Here is a 15,727-nt window from a genome sequence, read left to right as displayed (position 1 = left end):
TCCATTTAGACAGTAACACACAGTAAGCAGTGGACTCATTTTTAGGACAATGTTTTAAACATTTGTTTCAACACACTTTCCTCATTCTTACATATGCTTAACAAATAACGAATTTTGACATTCACTTATTGTTAGGCAAGGTAGAGTAGCTGGAACTTAAAAATACAGTGATGAGTGATATGGGAAGGAAGGAAGATAATTAAAAATTAAATGTAGTGTGGTAAATTCAATGATAGAAAACAGGCTGATTATGGCCTCTAGCCTCTGCTTGTACCAAATATGGGGCCTTAGTTCTCAGGAGTGGCAAAATAGAACCTGATCTAGATCTGGACTACATAAAAATCAGTGGAGAAAATAGGGGTTCATGGTCAAGGCTCTGAAAGGTATTCAAACAAAAGGTAGATATACATAAGGGGAGGTGATATCAAATAAGACCCCAGTATAAATTCATATATATATATATACATATACATATATACATATGTATATGTATATATGTATGTGTGTGTTATCTTTTGAAATCGTCTCACATGTCATCTGGGTGTCTTAGGGTTTCTATTGCTGTGAAGAGACACCATTACCATCGCAACTCTTCTAAAGGAAAACAATTAACTGTGGTGGCTCACTTACAGTTCAGAGATTTAGTTCATTATCATCATGGTGAGAAGCAAGGCAGCCTGCAGGCAGACATGGTGCTACAGCAGGAGCTGAGGGAAGAGTCCGTACATCTTGACTCACAGGCATCAGGAAATGCTCTGAGATACTGAGTGGTATCTTGAGCATATATGGAATCTCAAAGCCTGCCTCCATAGTGACACACTTCGTCCAATAAGGCCACACTTACTCCAACAAAGCCACACCTCCTAATAGTGCTACTCCCTTTGAGAGCCATTTTCTTTTAAAGCACCACACTGGGTTGTCCTGGAACGTGCTCTACAGCCTCTTAAACTCCCAGTTTTTCTGCTTCAGCCTCTGCAGTGTTAGGGTTACAAGTGTGAATCACCACACATGGCTTCACTTTGGTATTTTTCATGAATCTGATAAAAAGCCATGGATAGGAGGGAAAGAGTTCATGAGTTAAAATTGTGATTGGAGCTTGACATGTGGGGTACACCTTTAATTCCAGCACTCCAGAGGCAAAGGCAAGCAGATCTCTGTGAGTTCAAGGCCATACTGGTCTATATTTGGAGTTCTATGACAGCTAGGGCTGTATGTAGAGAATTTGCCTCAAAATAAATAATATAAATATAAAATGTATATATAAATTATATATAAATATATATAATATAAAAATAAATATATAATAAATAAATAAATATAAAATTATAACAATCAAATAGATTATAGTTATAAAAAATAATATGCAGATGATCCATCATTTTATAAGAATGTTAAGATCTATATTTGCTTGGACTTGCCCAAATAATGATAGTAACCAGAATTCTAAAAAATGTACCAGCATCAAAGTATGATATTTAAAAAGACAAAGGGCAAATTTGTAGCATTAAAACTCAGAAACAACAAAGGATACTTTTCAAAACTGTGAAGAGCAAAATATGATGCCTTTCCCTCCAAAAATACTAACATCACTAAAGAGCGAATCCTGTTGTCCAGCCTTTGCCAGATAAACCTCAGTGCATCGGGTGGTGAAGGCGATGGTTAGTACAGAGAGCCAGAGCTGGCCTTAGTGCTCAGAGTAAGTGATGGAAGATGCCTAGGTAGGACAGTCATATAACTTCCTGCAAGACTTGAGGAACATTCTGGAAAAGAAGAAGGCAGAGGTAATATTCACCCATCAAAGTCCAATAAGGTCTCTCAGTGCCTAGGGTGGAGACGCTTTATCACTTTATCATTTGTCTCCTCTGTCACCTCCTGCAGTCGGCCTTAGCTGTTCCTCATGGCGCTTTAGTCTTGGGAATATCACAACATTATTCCTCAAATTAAAACAAAATTCACTGAAATGATTTAAGAGACTTCATTGAAAGAGTAAAATGGCTAATACTTTATTTTTGGTGTTAAGAAAATAAATTGACATTCAACTCCTTGACAGGCTTAGCTACACAACTTGGGGGGCTCAGTACAAAATGAAAATGCAGCAGAATATTGAACCAAGAGCAGATGCTATGTGATGATGCAGGTTGCATGTCCACGAAGCCCTCCTTGATTTCCAGTGTGCTGCGTGAGTAAACCTATGCTTTATGAATGACAATGAGATATTAGCCAAGTTGTTCTCCCCGGGAAGGAAGCCTTAGGGAAATCTGCCCTTGAAAGTACGGATGTTGCTGTTGTGATGTGCCCATTACACAAAAACATACTCAGATTCTGTGTGCACACAAGTGAGGACATGAGAGCAAACACAAGTGGGGATCACACAATAAAGCATCAAATATGAAACTAGTAGGTGTTTCTTTGAACTAAAAGCCAACCAGCATCCTATATAAACACCATGCAAGAAACAAATTTACCTTCAATAATATACACTGATTTTTTTGAATGAGCATAACCATACATAATCCTCTATTTTATAAACATCCATATACAGAAGATTCTGTGTCTCCGGAAAAAGCTTATAAGCCAGGAACATAAAATATGTAATATAAGCGATTCCCATTTGCCTGATCATAAGCAAAAGATTTATCTGAAAAGAATTATCATTTCACCTTTATACGCAGTTTGTTTGCTGTATGTGTTTATTGGTGGGTGCTATTTTCACAGTTCAGCACTAATTATTAATTTGTATATCCAGGAGGATATACACGTAGTTCTCACTATTCTCAAGAGATTCTTTTTTTTTTTTTTTTTTTTTAAAATAATAGTGTAGATGAGAGGCTCAAACTGCATTTAGGTCTCACTTCTGGCTTCACACTCTAACCCTGTCAGGGAGTCATAAGTGTAGTAAAGGAATTTCATGTTAGAGGGACACAGAATGAAGAGTTGGTCCCTGGGTGCTGTTTCATTTTATGGCCAAGATGTTAGCATCTTGAATACTTGAATGTGAGCACAAGGAAGTTCATAAGGGGATCAGAAAATAATAATAATAATAATAATAATAATAATAATAATAATAATAATGTCAGATTTACATAGAATCTTGTCCTGAAAACTGTTAAACTGCTTCCAAAGCAATACTAAACCAGACAATTTCCTGGGCTCCCTTTCACATTCTTTTTTATTTATGAAAAAAAAGAAGCACCCAATACTAATGACTTAGATTACTTATTTGATTATAAAGATATGCTTGAAAAATTCTTCATGTGTGTTGCATTGGTGGTGCTGGTGGTGGTAGCTGAGGTGATGGTGCTAGGCTCGTGCTAGCCCTGCCATGCATGTGGAGGTCAGAGAATATTCTCCAGTGTGAGTCTTTGTCTTTCACCTTTTAGGAGACGGAGTCTTTTGTTCATCACAGCTGAATACCTCCAGCCCAGCAGGCTCAAGAACTCCAGGATATTCTCCTATTTCTACCTCTCCCCACACCATGGGAGCACAAGGATTACCAGTGCTCTATGGTGTCCAGCTCTACCTGCATTCTGGGATGTGCACTCAGATCCTTATGCTCATGTGGCAAGTGGTTTACACATTGAACAGTCTTCCCAGTTCCCAAACATACTTTCTTTCATTTAAATATGATTTTTCTAAAAAGGCATGAAGGTGGTTTTGTCCCTTTCTCTTGGCCATCAGCCCTGAGGACAGTTTGGTTTTTGTTACTTAAGTGAATGCTATTATTTTTAAACAATTAATGGAGAAGTTTAGACAATATTTTGAAACCAATAAAGTAAATATTTTCTGTTTAGTTAAATTCAACAAATGATTGTTGGAATTCAATGTGGCTAACCTATGCAGCAGGTACCTGAAGATTACCAATGAGCTCAAGACAAAGATTCTTGCCTTAAGACACCCATGACCCATCTAAACAAGGTTCTCTTCTTATAGGTTACCCAGAAGCCTGTGCTGGTAAGTGCAGCAAAGAGCTGTGTGATAACATGGTGAGAAGATGATACTCCCCAGAGAATGTCTTAAAGGATGAGTAAGAATTCAAACATTCAGCAAGGTGAAGCAAATGAACGAAGAAAGCTTGGGGCCTTTGTTGCTGGCTTTGAGATGGTAGATGAGAAGAGAATATTTCTCACCTGTCCAAATGAGTCTCACCTTTTATGTACATTGATGAAGGGTTGTGGATTAGGGTGTGACATTGTACGCGCTGCACTTGAAGGAGAAGAAGATATTGGAATTGTGAAATAGAGGTCAGAGACAGGAATCATATTCAGAGTGTGAGATAATGTAGCCCACATTTTGCAACCAACTTTATCCTTGATAGAAATCAGGTGGTGATGGTGGTGTAGGTAGTAGTGAATTGTATCTAAAACCACATGAAAGAAGAATAGGCAGCATTTTTAAAGTAGATAGGATTTCTTTAAAAGACAAGAATGATTTGTTCAGCTGTGTTTTAACAGCTATTTTAGGGTACAGCTTTTTAAAAAAACTGTCTTCTTAAGTAAGTAAAAAGATCTCCCTGCATTGCCACTTCCAAATACAGATTGAATAAAACCAATAATGTTAAATTAGAAGACTCGTGTGTGATATTTTTGATGTGTTTTAAGAGAATAAGGAGTTTCTATGACAGCTATGTTAATTTGTAGTGATCAGATTATTGTGGAAATGACGGGAAACTTTGCTCAAGTATAAGGGCAAAGTTTATCCTTTATAATGCATATAATATACACAAACATCTATAAAAGTCCTCTGTCTACATCACTCAAGTAGAGCTGTAAAGGAAACCCTTTGCTAGACTCTGACAATCCTCAGTACGTGCAGAATCGTGCAAACTCTGTGATTGCTAACACCAAGTTGGAATCTCTGGATTCTGACCTGTTGTTTTGTTTTCAAATCTTATTCCTTGAGGCTTACCCCACCCTTCGTGGTTTTACATCTTTTCTCCTGAGTGTGTACATAACCTACGTGTTTGGTTCCTCAGATGAGGCTGCAGACCAAGGAATTGGAAGTCGCTGCCTCCTGACAGCTTCTGCTTTCTTCTTCGCTCATAAAAAGCATCCTAAGTAAAGAACACCAGCAGTGGCTGGTGTAGCTTCTGGGCATTTTTTTTGTTCTTGTGATCTGAAGTCCACTTATTGTGTTTTCTGTTATTTGGAGGTCATCAAACTTTGATCACTAGTGGGGAGTGTGGGGTTTTGCCTTGATCTTTGAGATCACACTAGAGGCTGATTTTTTTTAAAACATGTATGAAAGGTTTATTTTAAAATGAAAAAAACGTGCTATACTCTAGTTTTGTGAGGGTAAATGTCTAAGAATGGGTGAGATTCAAAACAGTACTAATTATAATTAATTTGTTAGAGAAGAAAGCAACATCATTACTGATACTCAGACCTCTAAATTCAATTTGGTTCATTACAGAATGCAGCTCCACTGTCTTTTGACATTCATTTGATCAGATGTACACAAGCCTACCATTGATTCAGGTAGGCTACACACACATAGGTGCACACACAGAGAAACACACATACAGATACACACATACATAGATACACCACACAGATAGACACATATATAGATACACCACACAGATACACAGACACATGAGAAAAACACACACACACACACACACACACACACACACACACATCCTTCTTACCAACTCATGACAAAACACTCACATATAAATATATAAATATGTAAATGTGTGTGTGTTCTGTCATGAGTTGGTAAGAAGGATGACCCATCACAGGGTATGCCCATTTTATCAGCTATTTACTATTTAACCCCACACTATTCAGGTTAGAAAGACTAAATTTCCTTGTACTTTAAATGACTGTGTAATTATTTTTGAAAAATCAACTGAATGGAAGCCATAACAAGTAAAACTGATAGTTTTTTTTACTCATTTTGGCTATATTTCATGAGGAAATATTTTAGTGGTCTTGAAGACTCTGGGTCTCATGCCCTGCATGCTTGCCCAAGGCCACTGGAGAAAGTGATGCTTCTGTAACAATCAGATCCAGACACCAGTGTAGCTGGAGTTTTCTCCAGTCCTACCCAGGCCCACAGCCACTCAGACCCAAATAAATATACAGAGGCTTATATTAATTGAAACTGTATGGCCTAATGGCTCAGGCTTCTTGCTAGCTAGGTCTTACATCTTAAATTAACCCATTTCTATAAATCTATACCTTGCCACACGGCTCATGGCTTATCAGTATCTTTATATCTTGCTTCCTCTGTGTCTGGCTGGGAACTCCTGACTCAGCCTTCCTATTCCCAGCCTTCTCCTCTCTCTTTGTCCCACTTATACTTCCTGCCTGGCTACTGGCCAATCAGCACTTTATTCACTAACCAATCAGAGCAACACATTCACAGCACACAGAACTATATCCACAGCACACTAATTTCACACTCCCTTGCTTACCAATCTGAATTATTACATGTGTTCATTGATTCACTGTCTATATAATCTACTGTCAGATTATTAAGATACTATTCCTTAAATTACAACTTTTAATTATATAAAGGGAGCCACCTAAAACATCCTAAGTCTAACTCTGTTTAATTCTGTTGACAGAACTCTTTATTTTAGGGGTGCATTTTATGACAATAAAGAAATAAGATTACTTGAAAGTCACTGTGAACCAGAGGACATACTGAATTATTAGTTGTCTTTTCAAACTTTAGACAAATTTCTAAATGGTCTTATTAAATAAAAAACATGGAGCCAGATATAGGGGTGAAAGCCTGAGGGAGATCAGGGAAATAGGGAAAGTCTTACCAGCTAACCTTACCTCACCAACTCTGCAGCTTTCAAATGTGAGTTACTTCCTGTCTACCTAAACCTTTATGTCTTGCTGTTCTGCCATATGATTTGCTCTCTCTGTTCAAGTGCATCACTTCCTCTTCTTGCCCAGTTCTATCACTTCCTATCTATCTGTATAGACCTCCAGATCTCTATGGTTAACTCGTGTTGGAATTAAGGTGTGTGCCACCACACCTGGCTCTGTTTCCAGTGTGGCCTTGAACACACAGAGATCCTGCCTGCCAAATGATAGGATTGAAAGAGTGTGCTAACACTGCATGACTTCTGTGTTGTGGCTGTCTTTTTCCTGTTATCTCTAGGCAATTGTAGCAGGAATCTTAGTAGGTCTTATTAATAAAATCAAACCTGGAGGGAAGTATTGGGGTGAACACTGGAAGATCAGAGAGACAGAACAAGCCACAGCTAACCTCACCTGGCCAACTTCTCAGCTGGTCTTTTTTCCTCAGACTGGAAGCTTCTGTGTCCTCATCCCAATGGCTCTCAGCTGAACTGCTGCTCGAAAGCCTGAAGCTTAACTAGCTAAAAGCTTCTAGTTTCTGGTCCTCACGTCTTACATACCTTTCTGCTTTCTACCACCACTCCCTGGGATTAAAGGCTTGCTTTCTGAGATTAAAGGCGTGAGTCACCATGCTTGGCTGTATCCTGGAACACATAGATTTCTGCCTCTGGAATGCTAGGATTAAAGGCGTGTGCTACCACTGCCCATCCTAAGTATCTAGTGACTTTTCTGTTCTCTGACCCCAGATAAGTTTATTAGGGTACACAATATTTTGGGGAACACAATATTACCACAGGCAGTTATAATTAATATAAGCCTCTATGTGTTTACTTGGGGGATGTGAGTGGGAGAGATCTGTCCCGACCACAGGCCAGCAAGGACACAAGAAAACTTCCAACTGCATCATACTGAAATCTGTGGATCTATGCTTGTCTCTTCTTCAGCAACTCTCAGGATCCTTTCTTTATCCTATTTTCTATATTCTAGCTAATAGAAATAATCTAAGCAGTGTACTAAATAATAGTTGAATGTCTTCTTTGTATAAATGAAACCTAAGTAATTCACATTAAGACTCATGTCTGAGATACCCAGATTTCTCAGCATCTCCACAGAATGGGATTCCTTCTTCTGAGATCTGATCAGTACTTACCATCACTTATTCACTCAACTATTTATTCAACCACTTATGAAAAATCCATTTGCAATTATTTTCATAAAATGTTATATAAAATTTCAAGTAGAGATCAAAGAAAATTTTGAAGACTAATACAATTTTGGCTTTAGGTACTAAATAGGCATGTACAAGTTAAAATAACAAAAAATAAACTTTGATTAAAATAAACTTTCATATTCACTAGAAGGTATGAGAAAGTGAGTGGACTTTTGAAGGATATTTAGAATCTAGCAGATGTCTATCAGATAGTCTGAACATACACAGAAACAAAGAATCAGTGATAAATAGGGCCAGATTTGTGGAACAGTGCATTGGCCAACCTTGTTTCAGTAGAGAATCCATAAGGAAATAATTGAAATTAATCCTGAAGCAGAAATAGAAGACCCCCAAATGGCCTGTGGAACAGTATGGATTGGATTCCTGCTGATTGCAACTCCCAGAAGGTTCCTCTGCTCATTAAGCTCCCTTAGGAATGAAGATCCCTGGTTATAAACATTGAGAAGAAATCTGCCAACACCCATGCCCTCCTGGAGACTTGTGTCCACACCAAAGTAAGTTAAAGGTCGGAGAAGCTCTGCTATAAATGCCACCAACCACCCTCTGTTCACCCTTTGCTCATCAGTCTCATTAGAAAAACATTTAGCTTATCTTAAAATGTGTCTCATATTTACAATGTGAACTATTCCTTCACTGGGCACTTGGATATTTCAGCAGAAAGTAACACCAGGCCACTAAAATAGGAAGTGGTATGTGTAATTTCATTTTTAAGGAGGTAAATATGAAAGTTGAATGAATTCAAATAATTTCTGTCCAATTAAGCAGGGCTGGGATGCAATCTGTCCAATTTATGCTTAATGAGTTGTTCTCCATGGCGTTCCCCATCTCCACAATCAGATTAGTAGGTTTTATTGTTCTCAGGCAATATCAAATATGATAAATCATCATAATGTTCAACAAGTTTGACAAGATTCTCCCACCAGAATTTATAAAGTGATGAGTTGCTTCAAATATTAACATGCTTAATAAATATTGAATGAGCTCCTATGGCAAAAACAAAACTTATTTACAAAGCAAAGGAAAACAAGCAAACACAAACATAATAATGATGGCCTGTGGTTGATGAAGGTGTATCTGGAGCAAAGAAAAAAAATTAGGTTCTTAATAATAGTAATTAAAGTCAGTTAAACCATTTGATAAGCTTATTATTATTGCTTTGACTTAGATGTTTATATACTTCTTGTAAGTATAACTGGAATAGATTTTAGAAAGAGAATCTGCAACTTCTAAACCAGCTGTTGAAGAGTGAGAAGCCTTCCCTCTAAGTCTGGATATCTGGATATTTTATTCCTCTTGGGATTTTGCTGTGAGATTGAGAAGCATTAATGATTTTTCTCCAGCAAGCATCTAAAACCACAAACATCACTTAAAAAGTATTCAACAATGTTGATGTCACTGCTAGGGAAATAAAGCTGCCACAAAAAGCAACTGTTCTGAAATCCACCAAGGGAAAAATCCAATGTGAGCAGACACTAAAAATAAAAGCTTTTGATGGCCACTTTCAAGGAGCATTAGAATTAAGAGCACAGCCCAAGAGGAGCATATTTATAAACTCTTTTGCCTTCTAAAAATACTTAGATTCTTCAAAAATTTTATTTCTAGTTGAAAAAATTGGGTGTTTTTGGTGTACAATGTGTGTTTTTATGTGTATATTTGTGGAATTGTCAAATCAAGGTGAAGGTTGAGGATGGAAACTATTAAGCTGTCATTAACATCTTACATTCAACAAATATGACACAGAGAATGTGTGTTTTCATCCATAGAGAAACACTCAATGGCTGGCAAAGAGTTTTGCAAAAGGCTTCTAAGTGCTGTTAATCACCCGGTTAAGTGCTTTTGTAGGGTTAGGAGAGAGAGGGAAAGGAAGTTTGAAAACTGGGAAAGATTCTGTGGAATTAGTCTACTGGTAGCAAGGTGGGAGAAATTCTTGCAGTCAACAGTCAATACACAAGGAACAGAATGAATAATCCAGAAGTATATATGTGTAGTTCTCATAAGTCTCAAGAGAGTTTTATAAATAACAGTGTAGATCAGTGGCTGAAGTCATGTCTATCTCTCACTTCTGGCTTCACATTATAACCTTGTCAAAGAAATTCACTCTATCAGTGGTTCTCAACCTTCCTAATGCTTTGGCCCTTTAACAGAGTTCTTCATGTTGTGGTGACCCCAACCATAAAATTATTTCATAGCTACTTCATAACTGTAATTTTGCTACTGTTAGGAATCATAATGTAAATATCTGATATGCTGGATAGCTGATATGTGACTGCCCAAATTGGCTTTTACTCACAGGTTGAGAACCATTGTGTCTAGCTTGATGGTCTTCTCTGTAGTGGTCAATGTTGTGGAATGTTTGTACAGTGTGTGACAATATACTCCTGTGATTGGTGCAATAAAAAAGCTAAACAGCCAATAGCTAGGCAGAAGGTATAGGTGAGATGCTGTGGGATAATGCTTTTGTACACTAGTTTAATAAAACACTGATTGGCCAGTAGCCAGGCAGGAAGCATAGACAGGGCGAGCAGACTAAAGGAATGCTGGGAAGAGGAAGAGCAGATTCAGGAGTCGCCAGCCACAGAGGAAGCAAGATGTGAAGGTAGAACTGAAAAAAGGTACCAAGCCAAATGGTTAAATATAAATAAGAATTATGGGTTAAATTAAATGTAAGAGCTAGTCAGTAAGTAATAAGCCTGAGCTAATGGCCATGCAGTTATAATTAATATAGGCCTCTGTGTGCTTACTTGGGGACACAAGTGGGAGAGATCTGTCCTGACTGCCAGCTGGACAGGACACAGGAAAACTTTCAACTACAGTGGGACTTGCAGACAGAGAAAGAACTCTGGGAAGAAGAAAGGAGGAATTGTCAGCCTGGCACAGAGAGGAAGAAGGACATGCAAGATGGAAGAGAGGTGACACCATGTGGAAGAGAGTAGATTAATATAAATGGGTTAATTTAAGTTATAAGAGCTAGTTAGGAACAGGCCTCAGCTATAGGTTGAGCTTTCATAATTAATAAATCTCTGTGTCATTATTTGGAAGATGGATGGCAGGACAGAGAAAGACACATTATAGGCTAGGAATGATGATGTTATATTTGTATAGAAATTTTATCCCAACACTTTGCTTGGAAAAGAACACTGTTTAACTTGATAAAGTTAAATTTCTTTAATTGATTTTCAGCTTTCAGAATGAGCTATTGGCCAGGTACTATAGCATGGATGTTAAATGTCCCTGAAAGGATCACTTGTCACAATCTTGGTCCCCAGGGTGGTGCTTTTGGGAGGTACTATAGAAATCTTTAACACTCTTCACATTTTGACTAATGGCTGCCTAAGGTTAATGCACAGTTTTGCTGAAGATTTAATTTTTACAACTGATAGTCATTTTCATTGTTTTTGAAATCTTAATGTGCCTATTTTCTTGTCTTTCTTGGATTTTTTTTCTGGAATATTAAGAGATTGTCTCAGGATGAGTGATTAGAAGACAAATATCCTGAGTCTGTACATTTCTGAATATGTTGTAAGTGTCTTCACACAGACACTCGTACCAGTTTGGTTTTAATTTGTGACTATTGCAAACCACCATCTAGTGCAAATTTATTAACTATGGTCAGAGGTCCAACATAGGTATCAACGTGATAAAACCAAAGTGTAGCAGATCTGCTTTCTTCCTCTCACTTGCTCATGCAGGTGACCATGGAATTGGTTCTCTGTCTGTGGTTTGGAAAGTCCCATTCTCTCATTCACTGTGAATGGCATCAGCCTCTGCCATTCACAGTAAAAAGAAGTAAACTACTGTACTTCTTTACCCATGGCTTTTGACTCTATCCCAAAGATAGGACTGCCTGACAGAATGGTTGTATCATATCTCTTAATCGTTTTTTTTTTCTTTTCTTTTTTGGTTTAATATTATTTTTAATTAATATACAAAGTAACAAGTTTTATTATAGCATTTACATACATACTTAGTTTGGATAATCCTCTGCTCCCAACCCGCCCTTCTCCCCATCTCCTTACTCCTCTGCAACATCTTTGCTTGTACCCTTTGGCCTTCGGTATTTCCCTTTCTACTTTCCTGTCGCATGTGTCCTGATACCCTCCCAACCCTTTCAAGTCCTCACCTCACAGACCTGTTCCTAATACTTTCCACTTACATCCATTTTCCAGGAAGTTTCATAATAACGTTTTGTCTGAAGAACTGAACAAAATTCCATTTTTCTTTTCTGTCATTACTCTTTTCTCACCTTGCCATGAAAAATTCTCAGGCAAAAGCTGTGTAAGTCAAATGGAGCTTGTAGACTGTAGGGGATAGAATCACACCTGACATAAATTTTTGCTTAATGTTGGCTCACCAAAGATAACCAACCCTTTCTTTTCCTCTGTACAACTTTTGACAAAAGTTATTCTTAGTTTCACCCCTTGGCTTCTTAGCTTCATATCCATAGACGTACATTCTTCATGTTCTTTTGCTCCCGACAGCCGCATCAACCAACTTCACTGAGCAATTTCCACTCCGAGCTTTTCCTAGTGCCACAAAATTTGGAATTCTGTTAAACATAAAAACTGGTCCATGAAAATTGATCCAGAAGCTTAGATTGTTAATTTCATTAATTTACCTCAGAGGCTTTCATCCTTTGGGAGTTGAACAGATTGCTCAGACATTCAAAGTGCTTGCTGCTTTTCCAGAGGACCCATGTTCGGTTTCTGGCATTAGCTTCTGCTTCTTTACAGCTGCCTACCATGAGCTCTAGGGAGTCTGACGCCCTCTCCTGGTCTCCTGGGGCACTTGCATGTTAGTAGTGTACACTGGCACAGACATACATGTACATAAATAAAAATATGCCTAAAATGTGCTTTCATCCTTTAAAGAAAGCCTCCTGGTATTTTTATGATATGGGAACCAACCTCCAGTTGCTCCTGGTCTTTTTTTAAATTTTTATTATTTTAATATTCCTAATAAATCATATCTAGATTTTTACTGTGTACTGTATCAATAAGACTTATCCTGAGGTCCAAGAAGGAGATAATAAAATTAACATTTAACTTGAAAAAGGGGAAAGCATTTGGGATAGCTGTTGCATGCTTAAAATTATTGAAGAAGAAAATATTATAATTAAAATTTTCTTTTTTAGATGCCATCTGAGCATGGAAATCACAGAAGCTCTGTGTGGCTCAGATATAATGAGCTTCCAGAACTCTCTCTCTCCAGGACAGTGCGAGGCAGTTCCTACCATTTCAACAAATGAGTGTCTTTGAAACACTGGACTCAAATAAATACGTTTATTCTGAGTCAGTCTTCTTGTCCTGGTGATTACAATAGCAAGGTAGAGAAAAATAAATAAGGCTTGCTGTACAAACTCACATTGTAATGAAGATCTAACTTCAGTCATTATCTCTTGAAACAGCAGTTAGGAGGTGCAGAGGGGATGGGATATTGCTGTTCTTCTGTGCACTCTGCAAGGAGAAGGAAGCAATTTGAATAAAATATCTAACAAATAAACTGTTGGGGATTTGTCAGAAGTGTGGTGCTGGTCTCCACAGGAAGTCTGTGAGGAGTGTAGAAGGTCTGTAATGATGAGGAAGTTTTTGCCCTGGTCTTCCATACATTGAACACCAGGGAATCTTTCCAGCAACTGTCTCTGTGACATGTTTGCGCATGCCTGGCATGATGGTCCCAAACTCTGTGGGCCAGCCAATAGCCTCAAGCTCCCAAGCAATCCCTGACATTAGTATTTAATGAGTGATGACTTTCCTTATTTCACTTAGATTTGCTGTGCATCCTGATTTGAAGACTTGTGTAATTTACATCAGAACTAATTATTTTCAAATATACCTAAAGTTTCTAAGAACTACAAAGAATGCTTCAAGAAGCCCTGTTTTGTTTTGTTTTTTGCAAAGTTGCCTGCAAAGATAACCATAAAAACAAATTCTTATTTTCAATGTCACATTTTAAGTAAAACAAATCATTCCTTAAGTAAAATCACTCTATAACATAAAGTCTGAAAGAATCCAGGTTGAGGAGGTCGCGTGGTCTGTGAAGTGCTAGTGGGCTGCAAGCGTAGAGACCTGAGTTCCATCCCAGGGCCACCTAGAGAGTCCTTTGTGGCAGCATTTGACTATAATCCCAGTGTCAGGAAAGCAGAGACAGGCAGATTCCTGAAGGCTCACTGGTCAACCAGTTAAGCCAAATCAGTCAGCTCCAGGTGTAGTGGATAACACTGTCTCAAAAAAGTTGGGTGGAGAGTAATTGAGGGAGACACTACTAACAACCTCTAGCCTCCACACTCATGCATATACTTGTGCACACACACAGACAGGAGCATACACACACACACACACACACACACACACACACACACACACAGAGGGAATATGTGTGTGTTAAGAGCTTGTTTTATTATTATTTCTAGGTTAAAAATTTGAAGATTTGAATGGAGATAATTTCAAACAAAGAATTAATTTACTTTGTCTATCTCACAGTCTTAATGTTGGAAGCGGAAAGGTCTGTACAGTTTGGCAGCCAGGAGGGAGGTCTTACCCTGGAAGGATGATCTGTGCCTGCGAGCTCAGGCCTTGGGAGACACTGGCTGCAAGTTCAGACCATCCTGGTATACATTATGAAGCTATAGGCTCAAAAGCACAAAATAAGAAAGAAAAAAGAAAGGGGGAGGGATTGATTTAGCAGAATATACCAAAAAATTCCTAGCAATCCCAAATGAAGGTGAATTATGAGGTCACAATTACTCTGTTTAAGGTTATTGTTACTTTCTTTAAAAAATTTCTGGGTTATTGATACAAAAGTAAAACTATAACCTATGTTAATGAGGATATGAAGAAAAGGAAACCCACGTGTGTAAACAAGTATGGACAACTATCATATGATCCATCGATCTTGCCTCTGGGCATATATCTAAAGAAAATGAAATCATTGTGTGAGAAGAGGTCCCTGCTCCCATGTTTACTGCAGCAGTATTCAAAACAGACAGGGTAAGGGAATCAGGTTAGGTGGCTCTCAGTGTGTGATTGGGAAAGAAAGTATAGTATGTATATATAATGAGATATTATTCATTCATAAAAGGAATGAAATTCTTTCATTGTGGCCAAATGGAACTGAAGGACATTAAGTGAACTAATCCAGATGCAGAATGACATACTGCATTCATCCTCAAAGTTGGAATGAAAGGTTGATTTCAAAGTGGAAGTGAACAGAACTATTACTGGAGGTTAGGAATTGTAGACAGAATGATATATAACTGTGCTTACTTTGAACTTGGACTTCTCAGTGTCCCGAACTATGAAATATAAATTTCAGTTTGTAGCCTCTGGCATGTTTTCAGTAGAAGTCCATTGAGATACATCTATAATTTTAAATGTGAAAAGAAAAGATGTAGAATTTAATGACCTAAGCATTCAGTTTTATAAAGCTGAGGGGGAAAACTACCAAATAAACTAATTACAAAAGAAGAAATGAACTGAAGGATCAAAAAATAGTAAAACATAATGCAGATAAATAAAAGGGAAGCTCGATCAAGCCAACTATAGTTCAGATATGTCTAATAATATTTTAAAAACATGGTCAAGACTGAGAAAATGCAAAAAATAAAGGGTGAGGGCAAACAGCAGGAATGTAAAAGGACTTAGCTTCAAGTACTAGATTAAAAAATATAGTAAAGACTCAT

General features: G+C 37.8%; 1 long non-coding RNA gene across 1 annotated transcript; it reads right to left on the bottom strand.

Annotated features, from left to right (window-relative positions):
- Positions 1 to 12,024: 12,024 nt before the first annotated feature.
- On the bottom strand, positions 12,025 to 15,405 carry LOC131919869 (uncharacterized). The gene is made up of 3 exons (XR_009381442.1): positions 15,312 to 15,405; positions 13,411 to 13,502; positions 12,025 to 12,572 (listed from the first exon to the last, which is right to left on the bottom strand). It is a non-coding gene; the product is annotated as an uncharacterized LOC131919869 (long non-coding RNA).
- Between the last annotated feature and the right edge of the window lie 322 nt (positions 15,406 to 15,727).

The sequence above is a fragment of the Peromyscus eremicus genome, chromosome 9 (genome assembly GCF_949786415.1).
Source record: "Peromyscus eremicus chromosome 9, PerEre_H2_v1, whole genome shotgun sequence".
Classification (NCBI taxonomy): Eukaryota; Metazoa; Chordata; class Mammalia; order Rodentia; family Cricetidae; genus Peromyscus; species Peromyscus eremicus.
This window is presented reverse-complemented; position numbering and strand designations above follow the sequence as displayed.